Raw genomic sequence first — 19,245 nt, 5'->3', positions numbered from 1 at the left:
CAAACAGATGTATTTTAAAAGCTCCTGGGCACACAGGGGCAGTGAATGTGCTCCGAAGGAAGATGCTAGACTCCTCCGGACACTGCTCAAGGCCCCAGAGCAATGAGTGCCAACAAGCTGAGCATTCTTCTGGAAGAAAAGCCATGAATCTGCCAACAGCTTGTGAAGGGGCCTCTCGACCCTGCACAGAGGTGGCCATCCCAGCCCCCAGGGCTCTTACTCCTGTCTGGTCGTGTGACCCCTCTCTGGTCCCAGGCCCTACATCCGGAACCTTCCACACAACTTCACATCCACCCCCACTAGCCAGCCATCCCCTCCCCATGTTGGTGCCGGGGCCTCAAGGCAAGTCTTCATCAGCTGTATAGGGTGGCAGGGCTCACCTTCAGGCCTGAGCCAGAAAGTGCCAGAAGCCTCATTAAAACACAGATTGCTGGCCCCACCCTCGTAGCTTCTGATTCAGGAAGCCTGGGATTGGGGCCTGAGAATCTGCATTCCTAACAAGTTCCCAGGTACTGCTGCGCCCCCCTTGGAGGGGGGCCCAACTTTGACAGTTGTGGCCCCAGACTGTAACAGTCTTAAATCTCATGCCCCACCCGAATGCAGCACTTCCCAAACTCCCACCCTCGGCACACCTACCTTCCCCCCCCCCCCCGCCCCGCCCCCGCCCCGCCCCGGGCTACCAGCAGTAATCCATACTGTGTACTTTTACGTAAGGTGGCCCGCATTGAGGGTGCAGAGAAATGTCCTTGGTAAAGGTAACTTTCCATCCCCACCATTTACAAAGAACAAGATCACTTCTGCCTCGAACAGAAGGCAGGAGTAAAACTTCACATGTTGAAAACAGAACAAAGTGAGGGCCTCCCAGCTGGCCACGGATGCCAGCCACAGACTTTTATGCCGAGGGCGCTCTGTCTTTGCCATAAAGGGGGAGCATGGTGTGGGGCAGGTGTTGGGCACAGGCAGCACCACCCACATTTGCCTTGACCTAAAAGGCCAGCCCCTGGATGGGAGGCCTTTGGGGCTGGGTCTGTGCACAGGCTCGGTCATGGCGGGGACCAGTGGGGATGGCTCCCCACACTTTGGGGAACACTGCTCATTTCACAGTAATCTGTTCTCAAGTGCAAGGCCCACAGCCTGTGACAGGAAATCCAGACCCAGGGGGCACAAGGGTGGCTCAGTCGGTTAAATGCCTGACTCTTGATTTCAGCTCAGGTCATGATCTCAGGGTCGTGAGGTCGAGCTCTGCGTTGGGCTCTGTGCTGCGCATGGAGCCTGCCTGGGATTCTCTCTCTCCCTCCCCCTCTGCCCTTCCCCCCCAAGCCCCCCCCCCCCCCCCGCCAATTGCACACATCCTCACTCTCTAAAAAAAGAAAAAAAGGAAATCCAAACTCACCCCACCCTCAGGGCAGACCCTTGCCACTCTGGGCCTGAGGGCCTGATGCTCAGACTCTAGCCATACGGAACTCCTTGCCATTTTCCACGGGTGCTAGGCCCCGCCCCATCTCCAGGCCTTTGCACACACATGGTCCCTCTGCTTGGGGCACTCTCTATCACCTTTCCTTGCCTTTACTCTAGAGGGATTTCTCAAGCTCTTATCAAGTCGGAACCAGCAGGTGCCATCCAGCTCCCAATCCTAGAGAGATCAGAGTGGGTTTTTTCCAGTCCAGAAGAACTTTAGAGTAGGCTCGATTCCAGGACCATTTGACTACGAATGAAATGGAAGCTCTACTATTTTTCCTTCTGGGATACTGCCCTCCCGCACTCACAATGGGACACGGTTCAGAAATTTGGGTTGAAAATGTGGGATTTCATAATTTATAATATTTTTTAAATGATGGTCCAGAAGTTGCATGATCCGCATTATGAATTTCTTTTTCCCTGAAACCTGTGGTTTTCGTCTAAGCTGACACAGCACTTGAGACAATCAGAGAAGATAAATCTCCCTGGGGCTGAACCACGAGAAACTGTCTGTCCTCATGGCCATAACAAGGGGGGCGGGGTCTGTCTGTGAACACCCACAAGTACACAGCCTGGGGCAGAATGCCTCAGACGGGATTCTCCACCAGTTGCTGCCATGACCCTGGGGGGAATGGCAACACGTCCCCCAGAACACCCAGATTTCCCTGCGTCCACGGTGGAGGGCCTTGATCTGTTCTGTAGTGAGATGACCTGAGTCTATGCTTCTTTAAGAAAGAAGCCGAGAGGAGTGAAATAAGTCAATCAGAGAAAGACATGTATCATATGACCTCACTGATATGAGGAATTCTTAATCTCAGGAAACAAACTGAGGGTTGCTGGAGTGGTGGGGGGGGTGGGAGGGATGGGGTGGCTGGGTGATAGACACTGGGGAGGGTATGTGCTATGGTGAGCGCTGTGAATTGGGCAAGACTGTTGAATCACAGATCTGTACCTCTGAAACAAATAATGCAATATATAATTCTTTTCTTTAAGAAAAGAAAAAAGGGAGAAGATAGCAAGAGGGGAAGAATGAAGGGGGGAAATTGGAGGGGGAGACGAACCATGAGAGATGATGGACTCTGAAAAACAAACAGGGTTCTAGAGGGGAGGGGGGTGGGGGGATGGGTTAGCCTGGTGATGGGTATTAAAGAGGGCACGTTCTGCATGGAGCACTGGGTGTTATGCACAAACAATGAATCATGGAACGCTACATCAAAAACTAATGTAATGTGTGTTGATTAACATAACAATAAAAAATTAAAAAGAAAGAAGCCAAGAAGGGAGAACACGGTTTCCTCCATAAGTTAACAATAAAGTGACCGTGTGACTTGGCAATCCCACTTCTAGGTGCGGACCCCAAAAAACTACAAAGAGCTGTTCCAACAAAGATGTGTCTACATGTGTCCACAGCAACGTTGTTCATAACAGCCAAATGGTGGAAACAACCCAAACATCCATGGATGGAAGGATGGATAAATGAAATGTGGTCCATCCACACAGTGGAATATTACTCGGCCATGAAAAGGAACAAAGCACTAATACACACTACAACGTGGAGGGACTCTGAAAGCATCACATTAAGTGCAAGACACCAGTCACAGAAGGCCACATATCACCTCATTCCATTTATATGAGATTTCCAGAATAAGCAAATCCACAGAGATGGCAAGCAGCCTGGTGGTCGTCGGGGGCTGGGGAGGAGAGACCGGGTAACAATGGCTACGGGGTGTCCTTTGGGGGTGATGAGGACATTCTGGAACCAGACAGGGGTGCTGGGTGCACAGCATTGTAAACATGCACAATGCCACTGCGCTCTATGCTTTAAAATGGTTAAAATGGTAAATTTTGTGCTTATGAGTATTTTACCACGTGAAAATAATTTTTTCAAGGAAAGAAAGAAGAAAAAAGGTTATGGCGGGTCCTATCAACCACCACCCAGATCTGCCCTCGCCTTCCTGTTCCAGAACATGGTGTACCTCAGTTAGGACTTCCAGAGAGGCTCAGGGTCCCCGTCCTCTCAGAAGAGCTGAGCAGCTACTCAGCTTCATTAACTGAAGATGAAATGAAATGATGCCCGTGTTGTATTTTCCTTTCTTGACAAGCCATCAGCCCCTTTGAGTGATGCTGCGTTTGCACATCTGGGACTGATCAAAAACCAGTGAGTTTACAAAAAAAAAAAAAAAAAAGCCTCCTAGGTCTGGAGCAAGCAGACACAGAGGCACCTCCCATACATAGTAAATTACACTGGTGACAGAGCAAAGAAATGTTCCAGCTCCCACAAGGCCAAAGAGGTCAGCATTTGAGGGTCCCGCCTCTAAAAGCCAGTTTTCAAATGCAACCTACAAAAGGCCCAATATCCAATGAGGGGTGTTGGAGGGAGGGATGAAGTGTGGGACTCCCAGAGGCCTCGTGCTCTTCTGCGAAGGCTCCGGGCCCTCCGCTGCCAACCCAGCTCTCCTCTGCAGTCCAGAGGCTGATCTGGGTCCCAGAGCAGGGCTGTCTGCACGCTGACACTGCTACCTGTCAGCAGAGTGGAGCCCCGGCCCCTGTGTCAGGGCATCCCCTGTCCAGGCCTACCCCTAAGTCGGGCAGGGATCCGGATCCCACATGGCATGAGAAGCCCTGACTCTTGGCCAGCTCTGCTGTGACAAACAGCTGGCCAGTGGGCAAACACCTTCTTCCAGAGTCGGGGACGGGACCCAGCCTGGAGGACCACTCTCCCCTGCCCTGCCTGTGTCATGTTGCATACATGCCTTCATCACTCCGAGACTCAATTTCCTCCTTGTAAAAAGGAAGACAGCCCAGTGTCCGCCTCCTAAAGAAGGCCATGAGATCACCCACGTAAAGCCCGGGCACATCTGGCTCATTCTGAGTGTCAGGTACACGTCAGCTGCTGGTATTACTATAAATGTTACTATTCCCACTCCTACATCTTCAGAGACTCTGTAAAGAATCCAAATTGCTCTCTTTCTCCTCCCCGGGTGCATATTATTGGGAACCTGGGGGCTTGGGCTTAACTTTGCTGACAGATTTTACTGGAACCCCTCTCAGACAACACGAAATTCTGTGTGCAGGTCAGGTCCGGAGGTGAAGTTAGTGGTTGGGCAAAGAAACGTCTTAAAGGAGGCAGGGCCCAGCGGTTAAGAGCACAAGGTCTGCAAGCAGACAAACCTGGAGGTGACAGCATGGCATATCAGCTAGGGGACCTTTCGCATGATCTTTACCTCTTTGAGCCTTGGTTTACTCATCTGTGAAATGGGGATCAAGAGGCCGACTGCCCAGGTGTGTGGCAGGGATGAAAATGCAGGGAAGTGGCATGGCCTCACACCTGTCACACCAGCAATACAGCTCCCACATCTTCTGTTCCTCCTTCCCATGTGGAAACAGCCAGATCAGAGGCAGAAGCAGAAAACGAGGTGCACAAAACACCAAGAACCTTCAAAGGCCCCCTCTCAGTCTATTTGGAGAAGAGGGCATGCCTCTCATCTTGTTCTGCTGGACCCTGGGCTCTCACCTGGCAGATTTAGACCCTAGATGACCCTACTGGGGAAGGCAGGGTCACCCAATTCTGCCGGAACATGGCACCCAAATGCTCAGGGTGGAGATGTACAAACCCACTTTGCCAGGCAAGCTGGGCATTTGCACAGGCTCCCAGCTGCTTCTCTCAACCAAAGCAGCAGCTCAGCCTTTGGCTAAAAGATGCCCAGCTCAAGTTAGACTTCAATGAGCAGGCATCAGCTAAGCCTTTTCTGACTCGTCCACCAGCCGAGTCCTGGGCAAGGGAGGCTCTGAGTCTGCACCACACAAGGGGCCTGCCCTGGCCCTGTCCATCTAGGGCAGCTGTTTCCCTGGAATCACAGAGCCAAGTCCTCAGCTTCCAGCACAATTCTTCCCCCATAAGGAGTGTACGCAGATGTCCAGTCTGGCTGAAGAGACCCAGCATGTGTTCCCAAGCCTGCAGGAACTCTGGCATGCCCCACACCTGGACATGGAGCTTCAGAGGCAGGGAGGGCTGGGTTGCTGCCCTGGCTCTAACTGGAAAATTCACTTCCCCTCTCTGACCCTCAGTATCTTCATCTGAAATATGGGAAGAGACAGGCTACCTCACAGGTTTGTTGCAAATAAAATCATAAAGGGGCGTGGCCCTGTAAACCCTAGGAGAATGCACACACCTTAGGATCACCCTGACCATCCACACGTGGATAGACACATTCAAACGCTTGCCACATTCACACCATCAGTTTTCCATTTATTGACACCCACTGTGTACACAGGAATGCAACAGATGCTAGCGAACTGCAAAGGGAGGCAAGAGTACCCAGGCTCAAAGAGCAGGAATCTGCAGTCGGACCGGCTTTGAGTCCCGAATCCCTCGCTCCCTGGTTGTGAGGTCTTGGGCAAGTGCCTTGGTCTCTCTGAGCCTCAGTTTCTCCATCTATGAAAGGCCATGCGGCTGAGCCCGGTTCTGAGCCGCAGGTAGCGCGCCCAGCACAGTGCCTGCACACAGTAAGCCCCAAGACATGGTATCAGCTCTGGTTAATACAGCTCAGAGATTAGTGGAGTGGATCGCAGCCTGGAGAGGAGAGGAAGCGAAGTCACACTTACCTCCGCAGGGCTCTCCAATCACCACCACGCCGGTGTCTCCCGTGTCGTGCAGCGGCAGCAGCGCGCACACAGTGGACACGGTCGGCACAGCGGGTTACACAGCGGGTCTGTCGCAGGCACCACACACCGCGGCGTGGATGCAAGGGCCTTGCGCGCAGCCTCTTATAGAACATCCGTGCCACGCCCCCGGAGGCCGGCGGCGCTGATAGGGCCGCAAGGCGTAGTCCCGCCCCCGGCTCCGCCCTTCTCCCCCTCCCCGCCCCCCGGGAGTCCCGCGGGCGCCAGGAATGGGGGTGAGGGGGCAGGGGGCGGCGCGCGCAGGGCTGGACCAGAGCGTCCTAAGATCTGGGCTTGAGAAGAGGACGCGCTCGCTTTCCTCAGCGTGACCATGAAACTATCGTTTCCTCTGAGCGCTTACTGTGCGTCCGGCGAGGTGCCAAGCACTTTCCACCGGGGGTTGGCAAATTTACCAAATCCCATCTCTCTGTGCCTCAAATGGAAAATGGGAATAGTGAAGTGACCTCCCGGGATTGCAGCAAATAAAACCGGGAAGGGTGTGGGCTCTGTAAACTGTGGCACAGAATACACACTTGCTATATTTACTCCCATCCTCTCTACACGGTGGCAGAAAACTCCACTCGTCTCACACACACACACACACACACACACGCACAAACGCACACACGCATTCCCAGTGTGCAGACCAAGAAACCGTGCTCCACGCTAGGCGCTTGCCCTTCATTATCCCAGTACGCATTCACAGGAATCTGCTATGGGGGAAGTGATCCCATTTCGCAGATCAGACACCTGAGACCTGGAAAAAAAGAGTGTCGCTAGTCCCACAGCTGGGGTGCAGCACCTTGCTCTAGCTACATTTTGCCCACAGGCATTTAGCATCCTTAACCTGTGCAGGCAAATACGATTCCATTTAGAGCCAGAAGGCACTGCCTTTGAAACACGTAAATCCAAGGCCCTTGCTGGCAGGTGAAGAAACCAAGGCTAGAGGGGGTGAAGGACTAGAGGAGAGTGTGGATCCACTGTGGGCGGACAAGGGCAGGGGGAGCCCGTCCTCACGTGGCGCGTCCCTGCATGAAGACCGGGAATCATCTGCTCCTTCCGCACACTCCGACCGGGTCACTCTGCACCAGCCCCTGTGCTCTGCAGCGCTGGCAGGGCGGACAGGGCCCCTCTGGGATCTCAAGCATCAGGGGCATCCAGATGAGTCAGAGCAGATGGGGGAGCCAAGATGGACAGCGAGTGGGCGGGACATGCATGGCTCAGGTTTGGAAAGCCCAAACGCTTGCCAGGGTTTCAGTGCCGCTCAAACGCCAATAAAAAGTGGCACAGGCACCTTTATGGTTGTTATCTCTGTCTGTTCCCTTTACTTTTTTTACTTTTGAAGCTCCACGCTAGCTCCACATTCATGCAGAACTTATTAAGCACCTACTGTGTGCCGGGCTCTGTTCCAAACACTGGAGTATCCCGTAGTCCAGAACAAGTCCCGCATTCAGCAAAGGACAAACCCAGACAGAGAAGAGATGCTCATCAGGCACCAGGCCTCACATGCATTACCCTGTCAACTTCCCCTCACCCCCACAACCCTCCCCCCACCCCAGCTGGTGCTGTTATCATCAGGAAACTGGGCACATGGTGCAAGTAGTTTGCAGAGGCCACACCGCTCCTGAGGGGAGGAACTGGGATTTGAACTCATGCTCTCGTCCACTCGGCTGCCACTGCCCATGTACCAACAAGCTTTGGGTTCGGGGGAGTGGAAGAAACTGGGTCCCCACCCAGAAAAAGACGAGAGGAAGGAAAGCCACACAGGATCGGGTTTCACATGGGGGTGGGGGTAGTTCGTACTTAAATGTCCAGAGCTCTGCTAACTCGAACCCCCACCTCCTTACCGTTGCTTTTTATGGTAACTCTGTGGGCTCCTTGTTGGCCAGGATGGCTCTGGAGACACCCTTCCTGGGCCAGGCATTCCAGGGGCACCTCTGACACAGCTACCACCGGGGGGCACCTCTCAACAGTGTCATCCCCTCACAAGCCTCCCGGCTCCCGTCCAGCCTGGCAGCCCCTGCCCCAGTACCCTGCACACCACGGAACCTTCCAGACCCTTACCCCTCTCCTTTCCCTCTGTGGTCCTCTCCTTATCTGCCTCACCCCCCCACCCCCGCTTCTTGTCTGACCCACTGAGCCTCCAGGGCCTGGCATCTGACTATGCGCACCGCTGCCCACTGACGTCCAGCAAGCACTTCCACGTGCCGGGCCCTGTGCCCGGGGCTTCCCTAGCATCCGCCTGTGACCCTCTTACAACCTGATGAGCAGAGGGGCTTTAGTTGGCCTTGTTTTATAGATGGGGAAACTGAGGCTCAGGTAGGTGAGGGTCACTTGGCTATTGAGTGCTGGGGTTGGGACTCCAACTCAGGCAGTGCAGGACCACAGCTCATGACCCTGGCCTCTAAACCAGGTGACCCAAGGGGATTAGGGAGTCTGGGTTTGCTGCAGGATGGATCCACTGAGCGTTTCTGAGCTATTTCATTTCTCTTTAACATCCCAGTCTGGCAAACATTTCTCAGATGGGACATTATGGTTACTACTGCTGTGTAACAAATTACCCAAAACCACCTCTTAAAACCACCATTGTATTTTGCTCATAGTTTTGTAGGTCAGGCATCTGGGAAAGGCCTGGTTGCATGGTTCTTGCTTAGGGGTCTCTCGTGTAGTTGCCATCAGATGTTGGCTGGGGCGGCAGCATCTGAGGGCTCAGCTGGGCTGGACATCCAAGCTGTCACCCACGTGGCGGGAGCTCAGCAGGACGTCTCGACTGATCTGCCCCCACGTGGTTTTTCCTGGAAGGCAGTCTCGGGATAGTCAGAATTTTACTTCCCCCACAGCAAGCCTCCCAAGAGAAGCGGGTGGAAGATGCATGGCCTTTTATGACCCGGTATTGGAAATCAGAGAACATCATTTCGGCTGTACTCCTAGTTGAATCACAGAGCCTGCCAGGGGTCAGGAAGAGAAGACATAGATCACCCTTCTCAACAGGTGAAGATCAAAGAATTTGCAGACAAGATACGTGGAATTTGCAGACACAGCCTGGCACCGAGCAGACACTCAATAAAAGATAATCCATCCTTCTTATGGGGCTAAGCTAGGCAGTCCAGTGGAGTGAGCATCATCTCTGCATGTCCGTGGAGTTCCAATCCTGACTCCACCATGCACCAGCTGTGTATGTCTTTTCTCAAGTCACCTGACCTCTCTGAGTGACAACAGCCTCCCAGGCTCCAAAGGGGCAGGCTGAGTCTGTAGCTTGCTGGTTGGTGCCACCGTTTGGCACCAGTCAGGCTGGGACCCAAACCCAACTCCTCTACCTCCAAGCCCCTGGCCTGTGCTCAGCTCCCCATCTGTAAACTGAGGGTAATGACAATGGCATCTTTCTCCCTACGGGCTGCCTTTAAAACATTAAATGGTTTAAAGGCATACATTAATTAATGAAAAATTACGACAGGGTCTGGCACATGGCAAGAATTAGTGAATATTATTGTTATTAGAGTCAACAAACTAAAACAAGAGACAGATAATTTTAATCTTGATCAAAAATTTTCCATCACTGTGCAATCTTAGAATCCAATTTCCAGAAAGTAATATTTGAATTCGAGTAAGATGATGTGTCATGGGGAATATGGGTTCCTGAGAAGCTCTGAAGATGGGAAAGGGCCAAGATGCACCCAGGAGTCCTCCTGGGAAGGGAATGGCCACTTGGATCCTTGGAAATCCCAATAAAGGATCCGGTTTGCTGGCCAGGCAGGAGTCAAGTCATGGAGCATTTGAGACAAAGGAAAAGGTCTTTCTGGTTAGAATGCCGCCCCAGCCTGGAAGTGGGAGCACACAGGCCTGGTCTCGACATCAGGGAGAGGTTCCAGCCCTCTGCCCACCTGCTGCCTCAGAACCAGGGTGGGAAGCTGACAGGAAGGCCAGCTACCACCGGGGGGCACCACTCAACACTTCTGCACACGCAGAAGTGCAAAACAGTGGGTCACACCAGACGGTCCTGAGGGTTTCACCACTCGGAGCACAGACCGGGTCTTTCTCTCCTATCTCGATGAGGCTGCCACAGGACTGGTGGGTCTTGGACTCACACCAACATCTTCTTCACCAGCTGACCAGCTATTTTCATCAGAAGATCTTGGGCTGGACACCAAGTTCCAGCTTCTCTGTCTGTTCTTGCCACACCCATTCAGCAGCTACAGAGTGTTGGTGAGCTTTCATTTGCATGAAAGACCACTAACAATCTGAGACAAGGAGACATGGGTGCGGGTACCATTTTGTGCATGGCATAGAAAGAGGAACCAAAAGTGGGAAAGAGGTGTCACCGTCAGGAAACACGGGAACACCTCTGGGTTGACAGGTAGCAATCATGGGGTCCTCCAGGATCTGAGTGGGATGGGTTTGCTTGACTTGCTGCTGAGGAACGGTATGGGGTGAGTTCCACATCTTCTATTGGTAGGCAACTCTTTAGGGGCAGTGTGGGCCCTGCTGGTGGGGAGATCTGGGGCAAGGTCTTGATCGACTGAAGTTGTAAAAGAAATGCCCCTCAAGTGAGTGTAGGCAGGGAAGGGGGCTTCTGGAAGGAAGGTGGCTTAATGGGGAAGCCAAGGACAGTCCAGACCCTCAAAGAACTCGAATTAGCCGTGGACGGTGTCGGGCCTTCTGGCAGTCCTTTGTGAGCATTTCTCCTGCACTGACTTGGGGGTCCCTTCCTTTTTCCTCTGTGGCCAGGTCTTGCCCGTTCCCTGTGGCCATGACCATCCCCCCAGCATGACTTCACATCCGCCTAGTTCCATGGACCCGCTCAGGCTGTGCCCGGGCACCTCCCAGTTCCGGTTCCTGGAGACAGAACCTACTTGGCCCTGTCGGTAGCTGATGTCCACCCCTGGTCAATCACGTGCGACCCAGGGGGCACTGCCAGGCAACATGAGCGTGACGGAAGGCACTGTGAGCTGGGGAGGGGGGACGCGCCTGAAGGTCAGACTGATGGAGATGGCTCAAGGCTGAGTCTTCACATCCTTACGAAAGGGGAGAACCCCACTTTGTAATTCCATGGAACTCCTTGCTCACACTCTGAAGCCATTAACCTGGGTCAGCCCAGACCGATGTCCAAAACACGCCCGCGTTCCCGCCCTCCCAGGGGTTTCTGCGCCCTCTGGTCTCTCCCCGATCTCCAAACACAGGAGCCAGAGAACATTGAGGACCATGACTGGAAACTGCTCAGGAAATCCAGCTCTTTTGGCAAACGCTGCCACGGTGATTGCTTTCTCCCTCAGTGACAATCAGGCTTTTCCAGAGAAGGCCTGGCCCTGAGTTTCACGCCCAGAGTGTGGTGTTTCCGGAAGATTCTAAACCTTTCTCTCTGCCTGGAAGGAAGCCAAGTCTCCGGATGCTGCTCATTCTCCCATGTCCCCCAGGGCATAGGCTGGGTCCTTCTGTGAGCTGGAGCCCTCCAGGAATGGAAACACGGGATGACTCCCCATCTGCTGGGGAGGGGTCCTCACACCCCTCCTCACGGCACTGAGCTTGCAGATCCCCTGTAGGGCCTCGAATCCAAGCTCTGTCACACCTGCCTTGACTTCTCGGCCCCCCGGTGTCCTCCCCTGTAAATGGCAGTAGCAACAGGCCACGTCACAGAGCTGTGGCCGGAAACAAGCTAACTGTTGAGAATCCTTAGCATCATCCCGTCCGTGTTTGCTCTCCAATTTGTCCACACTCCTGTTTCTATGAACACTGCTCCTGCCAAGCATGACCTCCTCCGGGGCACCCTCCCTAATCACCCCCACCCCAGGAAGCAAGCAAATAAGGAGTTTGTGGTCAGAGATTGAAAAGCAGGGTACATGGATGCACTGGTTTCCTGGGGCTGGTAACAAATGACCACCAACAGGGGACTGAAAGCAACAGGAATTTGTTCTCTCCCAGAACCCAGAGTCTGAAATCAAGGTGTTGGCAGGGTCATGTTCCGTCTGGAGCCGGAAGGGGAGGATTCCTGCCTCTTCCAGCTTCTGATCTGTCCATGTCTCCCCGTCTTAGAAGGAGCCAACAGCCAGCACCAACGTGCGGTCATGAGTGCGCCATCTTGGAATGGGTCCTCCGGATCCAGTGGACACATGAGCAAAATAAAAGACTGCTGTGCTCCAAGCCTCCAGGGGCTGGGATGGTCTCTTGTGCAGCAACAGACAAAAGAATAAGAAGGATGAACACAGTGCGGGGCACACGGCAGGCACTCACCGATGCTTGCTGACTAGAACAGAGCCCTCTCCGACTCCCGAGAAACTAGCCAACACTGGCAATAACCCAGAGCCACTAATAAATAGAATGTGCCAGCACTCTGTCTTCCTTCTCACCTAAACCAAGGTAAACTGAGACTTTTATTTCTAAATGATGGGGTGGCACCAGTGTTCCTGTTAAATAGGCCACAGTGGCCCCTGATGGAGGACAGACCTCCCACGGCCAGTGGCCAGCTTTGGCTGGGTAAGTGCATTCATGAGACCTGCAGACGTGCAAGGCCTAGCAGGTGCTTCGACCTGGGGACACATGGAAGGAGCTCATCCTGCGTGCAGGTGTTTCAGATTACTACCACCAGCTCAATGACTGGGGGCTGGTGCTCATTAGGTCTTGCTTTCACCCCAAGTCAAAGCTGAAAATGTCTCTTCAAACGAGAAATGCCCATGTAAATCATTATAGATCATTATAATGACAGCTCCCAAGGAACCCCACATCCCCGCGTCCTGCCCCTTGTAGTGTGACTCTGTCCCTTGTCTCATCAAGAGGTGGACTCGATCTCCCTTGTATGTGGACTGGCCATGGGATTTACTTTGGCCAACAGATTATGGTGGAAGTGAGGGGTACCCATGCCAAGCCTGGGGCTTAAGGGGCCTGCAGCCTCTGTTCCCACTCTATCAGACCCAGGGACAGCTGTGCTCTAGAGAAGCCCAGTCTAGCCTTCTGGAGCACGAAAGGCCACATGCAGGCAAACGAAGGCACCTGAACTGACAGCCAGCACCAACTGCCTGGCATTCGAATGAGTGACCTTGGACCCTCAGCCCTATTCAAACTGTCAGCCACCTGTAGCTACAGGAGTGAGCCCAGAAAGACCACAGAAGGACCATCAGATTGCCCCCTACAGAGCATGAGAATAATACACTGTCACCGTTTGAAGCCCCTACAGTTCGGGATGCTTTGTTATGCAGCAAACACTAACAGACCATGTCCTGGGATGACAAACATTGTAAAGGAGAGATGATTCTGAAGGCCAAACGTTTCCCCTCTAAACAGCCACCTGTCTGGTAAAAATTAGCCTGAATTGTGCCCCTCTCCACCCCCAAATTCACATGTTGAAGTCCTAGCCCCCAGTGCCTGAGAGGGGCACCGTATTTGGAGATAGGTCTTTAAAAAGATAATTAAGGAAGGCGCCTGGCTGGCTCTGGTGGAGCTTGGGACTCTTGATCTCAGGATTGTGAGTTCGAGCCCCATGCTGGGTGTAAAGACTACTTAAAAATAAAAAAACCAAAAAAAAAAAAAAGGTAATTAAAATGAGGTCATCGTCATGACTGGCGTCAAATAAACTTCTGTTGTTTAAGCCCCCAGTCTGCGGTACTTAGTTATGGCTGAGCAAGCCAATACAAGTTGCTAAGCAGCTCAGGCCGAGGTCCCCTCCTTCCTACTCGTCCACACCTTCAAGCTGGAAATTTGCATTGACCTTGGCTCAACCCCACTTTGTCAGCAGAGGACAGGGAATCGTTCCCTTCTCCGAGGGCCCTACTGGCCTCCAGCTCTGAGCCCCCATCTAATACTCAGGTACTCGTGGAATAAGAACTTCTAATACGACCCGTGTACCCTGTCGTGCAGTCCTCACACTTACTGCAGGGCATGTGCTGTTTTCTGCCCTCTCACTTGAAGGAACCAAGGCCCAGAGGGGCTGCCCAACCTGCCCATGCATGCATAGCTGAGGCTGTGAAGCGCAGAACCTCCAGGCCACAGTCTCCAGCACAGCTGAATGATGGCCCCCAAAGGCATCCCCTCCTCCTCCCGGGCCCCCGTGAATGTTCTGTCACATGATGCATTCGTTTCCTGGGGCTGCTGTGACCAAGAGCCACAAAGGTGGGGTGCACAAAGGCGGTAAACAACAGAAACGTGTGCTCCCCCAGTTCCAGAGGCCAGAAGTCCGAAATCAAGGTGTCAGTGGACCTTTCTCTCAGCTCCTGCTGGTCGCAGGTGATCCCTGGCATTCCGTGCCTCCTCTGCCCCCAGCTTCTGCCCCCATCTTCACGTGGCCATGTTCCCTGTGCATCCTGGTCTCCATGCCCCTTCCCTTACAAAGACGCTGGTGCCTGGATCAGGGCGCCTCCTAATCCAGCACAACCTCACAAGTGTGCAGACCCTACTTCCAATAAGGTCATATTCTGAGGGTCCAGGTGGACAGGAATTTTGGGGGGAGGGGGACAGGAATTCTGTTCCACCCACTACACATTGTAAAAGAGACTCTGCTGATGTGATTAAGGATCTTGAAACGAGATTAGCCTGCATTACCCCATGGGTTCAATGTGATCACAGAGGTCCTTGTAAGAGGGAAGCAGGGGTCAGAGGTCAGAGAGGGGAAGGTGATGTGGTGACAGAGGCAGAGGTGGGAGTGACATGCACTGAAGGTGGAGGAGGGCCCACGAGCCAAGGGACACCCGGCACCTTTGGAAGCTGGAGGCGGCCAGGAAGCAGACTCTGCCCTGGCGCCCCCAGAAGGAACACAGTCCTACAGACACCCTGACTTGAGCCCCGTGAGACCCATTTTGCACTTCTGACCTGCAGGACTTGAGATAGTAAATTTGTGTTGTTTTGAGCCCCTAAAATCTGTGGTGACTTGTCACAGCAACCATAGGACACTAACACAGACCCTGGATCAGCTGCATCTGTGGAAGGGCTTGGGTGGCTGCAGAGCCGGGCCAGGGGCCCCTGCACCGCCCCTTAAGGGGGAAACCACCATGAATCAGCAGAACACCGTGGAAGGCCAGGGCAGCCAGCCGGCTCGGAGACCACACAGCACTCGGCGCAGCCCTGAGTCATCTGGCTCTGAGAGGCGCCTCCTTACAGCCTCTTTACCAGAAATGCCCTGGATTTGCCCTGATTATTTTCCTAGTGATCGAGTAACACTTTCCAGATGCAACGCGGACAGTGGCCAGTCTCAGACTCTGCGTGGTCTGGGAGGTCCACGCAAGCCATGCCGGTGCCGGTGGGCTCTTCAAGTCCTCATGGCCATCACGGCACCCCCAGTGCCCTTGAGCGCCTGCAGCGTCCTGGTGGACAGCAGCCGGCCCGCCACCACCCGGGGAGCCTGGACACGCCTGCAGAAGCCCTCACCAGGCTGGACTGGCAAAGGGGCCGAGGCTGCGGGCAGAGAGCCCAGCGCGTCCTTGCTGTCTCCTCCCCCCGAGCTGCCATCCTCTGTGCGTTTCTCACTTCCTCGGGACGGGACAGCTACTCAGAGGTGTGTGTTGACCTTCTGCAAAGGGCGAGTGAGGTGGTGCCAGGAGCAGTACTTAACTTAAACCTGACAATAAGCAGAACCCCAGTTTCTTATCTGACCTCATCTCCGTTCATGGGAAAGTCTCCAATCCCAGGTCCATGGATGTGCTATCCGGAGCCTCTCACCGCTGTGTCTCCCTCAGCTCTCCCCTTCCTGAGATGCCAACTGGGGTGGGGGGTGGGGTCCTCATCGTTTTGATGGGGGACAGCCCACCCCCGGCCCTCCAGATCTGTTTACAAGACAGGAGGCAAGATTAGTGTCCTGGGACTGCCGTAACAAACGACCACAAACTGGGGGTGCTTAACACAACACCCCCAGTTTGTGTTTACTCTCTCCCAGTTCTGGAGGCCTCAAGTCCAAAATCAAGGTGCGGGTAGGGCCATGCACTCTCCAAAGGATCTAGAGGAAAATACTTCCGGCCTTTTCCAGCTTCTGGTGGCTCCAGGCGTCCCCTGTGGCCACATCACCCCAACCTCTGCCCGCCATCCTCATGTGGCTTCCTCCTCTTCCTATAACGACACTCATCATTGCATTCAGGGCCCACCCAGGTGGTCCAGGACAAACTCAGCTTGGAACCTGCTACTGACTCACATCTGCAGACTCTTCCCAAACATGGTCACATTCACAGATTCTGGGAATTAGCACTTGGATAGATCTTTTTAGTGGCCCCACTCAACCAGGACAGCAAGCGTGGGCTCACCTCTAGCTGGTCTTGACCCTAACCAGGCCATACCAGCAGCTAGGGCTTACGCCACCACCCCCCGTCCCCCTGCCGTTGGAGCTGGACCACGGTGCACGGGGGTCTCCCCTCTGCATCACATATCGTGGGGTGGCTCTCACTACCCCCAACTCCTGTCATCTCCCCACTCCCTGGCTGGAACCGGGAGGGAAGGATTTCCCACCTTCTTGTGCCGCAAGGATGCCTCTTCCGTGAAGCGCTGGATTTTATCTCCTCTCTGGCTGGTGGTCAGCTCGACAGTCAAGTTCATCAGGTGTGATTCCTGATGCCCAAGTGGGAAGGGAGCTGAAAGAACTTAGGAAACTCTTCTTTCACCCACTTCAGCTTTCAGGACTCGATAAGGACATAAAAGCAAAACCCACGCTCTTCGTCTCTTGCTGAGCTCCTGCTAAGGAAATCCAGTCCCCCCAAGGCAGAAGCAGCCTCCGCTGAGCGGAGAAAGGGTCATGAACCTCGAGACACAAAAGAGGAAGGCAGAATCACGTGTTCTGAAGACCTGATCCCCTTCCTCTGGCCCCCCTTCTCACCAGCAGGAGGCCTCAGGGGCAGTTTTAAATCAACCCTACAAGAGGTCACCTCTATATACAATAAAGCGCACACAGCCTGAGTTCTGACAAACGTCTCCACCTGCGTAATGGCAACCACCACACTGGATGTTTCCACCGGCTCGTGGCCCTCCGGAGTCGACCCCTAACCTCCCCCAGCTCTGCCAGGTCTCGAATGTCAAATAACTGGAATCATATGGCGTGTTGAGAGCTGCTCTTGATCTTTCCCTTCCCCTGTAAGAGAGCACATTCAAGCCTCCAGCTCATCAAGCTTGGTCCATGAGGAAAGACTTTACAATAAATAAAAATTCACTGACTTGTATGTTAAAAAAAAAAAAAACACCTCAAACCTGTTTCACTAAATTGTTGTAAGGTTTGGATGCAATCAGGTGTAGGAAGTACCTGACACTTACTTAAAAGCTTATAAATGACAGCCGTCATTATTGCGCCTGCTCTTTGCTCACTTTGCAGCCAGAAGTATCATTGGAAGACCCAAGCCCAACTGAGACACCTCAGCGCTTACAGACCTTGGCTGGCTTCATTACTGGTAGCTTTCTGGGATCATCTCCCTCTCCTGCAGCCAACCCCTTACCCTGCCCGCAGATGCTTACACCCAACTTCCTCCTGCCCTCTGAACCCACGGGGGCCTTTTGCACCCCTGGGCCTTTGCACATGCTCTACCCCCTCCCCCTGGGGAACACCACCCCACTTCTTAAGACCCAGCACAAACGCGACCTGCTCTGTGAAGATATGTGGCTGGTGGGCTGCAGCTGCTGACAACTCTGTCTTCCTTAGCATCGAGCACTTCCTCTTTCTGTGCATTTATCATGCAAATTACTTTACTCAGCCGTGTAAGGTAAACTGAGTCATCGGTCCCAATTCTTCACCCTGCTAGACGACTGTTCTACAGCCCCATCACCTTGGGGCTTGCCATGGCCTTCTGGTAGGCAGAGAGTACTCTTCACCTCTCGACTTTGAATTTGGCAGTGTGACTTGTTTTGACCAATGGGCTTCTGCCATGGCCACAAGGAGACCATGCCCCCCACGTGACCCTTGGAGAACTGGGCACAGAACTAAGATGTGTGGAGTAGAACTGGATCCAACCTGCAGCTCGGAGGCAAGCCCTGCTGAACCTGGCCTAGACCGGGTGACCCCACTGTCCTCACTCTCAGCTGAGCTGCACACCTGGGAGCAAGACAGAGGCACAGAGTTACAGGTGCCTCATTACTCAGCATCACTATGCAACAGCTGCCTGTCCCCTCACCTCTTTTTATGACAAGCATGTGTAAGAAACCATGTCTCACCCCCTCTGCCTCCTGAGCACCAGCACAGGGCTCACAGTTGAAGGGGAAGATGTTTTAGAAGGCCTTGTGAAGTTACCCATCACTCATTTCAGCCACTGGGAAGGAAAGAGAGAACTAGGAGATCTAAGCAAGATGGGCCATCCCTGGGATAGCTCAGGGGTTAAGACCACAGGTTCTGATCGGTGGACACCCCAAGCTTAATCCCAGCAGCTTCCTTAAGGGCCTGAGCCTCATAAAGTAGGGCTAATAACAGTGTGAATCCCAGACTGTTGTTGGGAGAAGTAGATGAATTAATGTGGGTAAAGCTCTGGATAGGGCCTGGCACACTGTCAGCCCCAAAATGCTCCCTAGAATTGCTATGGCAGAGAGACTTGCAAGCTCACCCAAGAACTGCGCTTAACAGTGGTAAGAACTAGAAAACTCTAGTTGAGAGAAATATCCTTTGGCAAGGGCAGTTTTGGAGCATGCGATCTGCAGCTTCCAGCCTTAGCACAAGGGAAGGAAGGAGAACCACAGGGAAGGGGAACAGAGGTGAGAACGTCATTCCCGATGACCTAGTCTCCCCCAAATTTCCAGAACTCTCCACTTTGCTCCTTTGATGATTCCAATCACAGATACCACAACTGTGAGCTTAAGGAATAAAATGCTTCTGGTGTTAAATGTACTCAGTTTCCTAATGGTAACCAGAGGCAAATCCAAATATGCATCGTTACTGTTGACCTTTTCCTTAACCAATCTTCTTGTAATTGGTCTTGTTATTTTAGGGAAAACCTCTACTTCCTATACATCCCTAATGAACTTTCAACTTTTCAAATATCTCCAAGCAAATAATAAAGACAAATTGGAATCAGAGAAGCCATGCAATTAATCTAAAAGAAGACAGGAAAAATGAGACCAAAGTAACAAAGAAGAGATGAGACAAACTGAAAACAAGGAGCAAGATGGCAGGTTCACCTCCAACTATGCTAGAGTTTGTATTAAATGTAAATGGTCTAAACAATCAAACTGAAATGCAGAGGTTAT

The 19,245-nt window shown here is 53.1% G+C and overlaps 1 protein-coding gene across 5 annotated transcripts in view; it reads right to left on the bottom strand.

The window, feature by feature from the left end:
• Positions 1–16,815, bottom strand: part of CRISPLD2 (cysteine rich secretory protein LCCL domain containing 2) — a 124,126-nt gene extending 107,311 nt beyond the window's left edge. For 4 of the 5 annotated variants that reach the window (XM_028093655.2, XM_028093641.2, XM_028093646.2 and 1 more), the window contains exon 1: positions 6,064–6,187. The gene's annotated coding sequence lies outside the window, so the exon portion shown is untranslated. Of the gene's footprint in view, positions 1–6,063; positions 6,188–16,536 lie in introns of those variants that run through there. The other variant, XM_028093632.2, reaches the window with a different exon arrangement.
• Between the last annotated feature and the right edge of the window lie 2,430 nt (positions 16,816–19,245).

This window comes from Eumetopias jubatus, unplaced genomic scaffold (assembly GCF_037043125.1).
Source record: "Eumetopias jubatus isolate StellerSeaLion01/CBP00866 unplaced genomic scaffold, mEumJub1_p1.0 scaffold_10, whole genome shotgun sequence".
Classification (NCBI taxonomy): Eukaryota; Metazoa; Chordata; class Mammalia; order Carnivora; family Otariidae; genus Eumetopias; species Eumetopias jubatus.
The sequence above is the reverse complement of the archived record's forward strand: the minus strand, read 5'-3'. Positions and strand labels throughout refer to the sequence as shown.